The following is a 2,500-nucleotide window of genomic DNA, read 5'->3' on the forward strand; positions in this document are numbered from 1 at the left end:
AAAAAAAAAAATTTCAAAAAAAGGGCCCCCATCGGCCCCCCGGGTGGTGCCGGGGTCGGGGGGCATGATTCTGGGGCGCCCCGGAGCCAAGTAGGCGCCTGGAGGAAAGCGAAAAAAAACTTTAACTTTTTTTGACCACCAGGGGTGGGGGGGTCTCGTGCCCCATCGGGTGCCCGCCCCGAGTGCCTCTCATGGCGGATACGTTTTCACCCGCGAGCGGGAGACACATGTGGTGCACATGGTTCATTGGGCTTGTGTGGTATGGGCAAAACCACTGTAAAGTCATACTGCCATTGACTTCCATTCATTTTCCCAGGATGACTTATATACTCTATGGTAGCTGTCTGGTGGACTGGGGGTCGCGACAATGTTACGCTTGTAAATCAGAAGCTGGGAAATGCATTGGGAAGCTGGGAAAACCGTTTTTCGAGCTCATTTTCGGTTCCGCCGAACGGATTTTGATCAAAATAGGCTCATTCGAAAGGTATTAACCGGGGGCACACGGAAAACCGGGACTTATAACGCGCACGTGCGCGTGCGCGAAACCGGAAGCGAAAGAAAACTTCAAACGGAGCTACAACCGTGAACGGAGCTGAAACCGGCGAAAAATTTCAACGCACGCCGTCGCGCCCCACTCCAACTTAAATAACAAAACTGTCCCTATCGAAATCGGTTGGATAAAACGGAAACGGGAAGCGAAAGAAAACGTTAAACGTCTACACCGAAATGGCCATAGTCAGTTCCAATGAAAAAACAACTCTCACGTGTGTGCCCCACTCTAAAGCAGTGTATAAAACTATCCCCAGCGAAATCAGAGCTACACAACGAAAACGGGAAGCCAAACAAAACTTTAAACAGAGCTACCGAATTGGATATCATCAATCCTGGGAAAATAACCACACACACCGCTGCCCCCCGTGCCAACTTGAATTTAGAAACCGTCCCCAGCGAAATCCCACGTTCGGGCGCAAAACTGCACGTTTGGAGCCACATTTTGTCCTGAAGCTGGAAACCTGCATTCAAAGCTGGGAAAAGGTGCTCATTGACAGGCATCTCCACTTCGGGACCTCGTAGCACCTTCACCCGGGTGGCGTTGGAAAGGTCTGGGCGAGGGGCACACGGGGAGGTCAGGCTCGCCACGCGCACGCGCTTCCCCGCGAAACGGGAGCCCAAACAAAACTTTAAACGGACCCCACCGAATTGGGGATCATCAATCCTGGGAAAATAACCACGCACACCGCTGCCCCCCGTGCCAACTTGAATTTAGAAACCGTCCCCAGCGAAATCCCACGTTCGGGCGCAAAACTGCACGTTTGGAGCCACATTTTGTCTGAAGCTGGAAACGTGCATTCAAAGCTGGGAAAAGGTGCTCATTGACAGGCATCTCCACTTCGGGACCTCGTAGCACCTTCACCCGGGTGGCGTTGGAAAGGTCTGGGCGAGGGGGACACGGGGAGGTCAGGCTCGCCACGCGCACGCGCTTCCCCGCGAAACGGGAGCCCAAACAAAACTTTAAACGGACCCACCGAATTGGGGATCATCAATCCTGGGAAAATAACCACACACACCGCTGCCCCCCGTGCCAACTTGAATTTAGAAACCGTCCCCAGCGAAATCCCACGTTCGGGCGCAAAACTGCACGTTTGGAGCCACATTTTGTCTGAAGCTGGAAACCTGCATTCAAAGCTGGGAAAAGGTGCTCATTGACAGGCATCTCCACTTCGGGACCTCGTAGCACCTTCACCCGGGTGGCGTTGGAAAGGTCTGGGCGAGGGGCACACGGGGAGGTCAGGCTCGCCACGCGCACGCGCTTCCCCGCGAAACGGGAGCCCAAACAAAACTTTAAACGGACCCACCGAGCTGGGGACGGCTTTTTCCGGGAAGATAACCGCGCACACCGCTGCCCCCCGTGCCAACTTGAATTTAGAAACCGTCCCCAGCGAAATCCCACGTTCGGGCGCAAACTGCACGTTTGGAGCCACATTTGTCTGAAGCTGGAAACCTGCATTCAAAGCTGGGAAAAGGTGCTCATTGACAGGCATCTCCACTTCGGGACCTCGTAGCACCTTCACCCGGGTGGCGTTGGAAAGGTCTGGGCGAGGGGCACACGGGGAGGTCAGGCTCGCCACGCGCACGCGCTTCCCCGCGAAACGGGAGCCCAAACAAAACTTTAAACGGACCCACCGAGCTGGGGACGGCTTTTTCCGGGAAGATAACCGCGCACACCGCTGCCCCCCGTGCCAACTTGAATTTAGAAACCGTCCCCAGCGAAATCCCACGTTCGGGCGCAAAACTGCACGTTTGGAGCCACATTTTGTCTGAAGCTGGAAACGTGCATTCAAAGCTGGGAAAAGGTGCTCATTGACAGGCATCTCCACTTCGGGACCTCGTAGCACCTTCACCCGGGTGGCGTTGGAAAGGTCTGGGCGAGGGGGACACGGGGAGGTCAGGCTCGCCACGCGCACGCGCTTCCCCGCGAACGGGAGCCCAAACAAAACTT

Source organism: Osmerus eperlanus, chromosome 4 (genome assembly GCF_963692335.1).
Source record: "Osmerus eperlanus chromosome 4, fOsmEpe2.1, whole genome shotgun sequence".
Lineage (NCBI taxonomy): Eukaryota > Metazoa > Chordata > Actinopteri > Osmeriformes > Osmeridae > Osmerus > Osmerus eperlanus.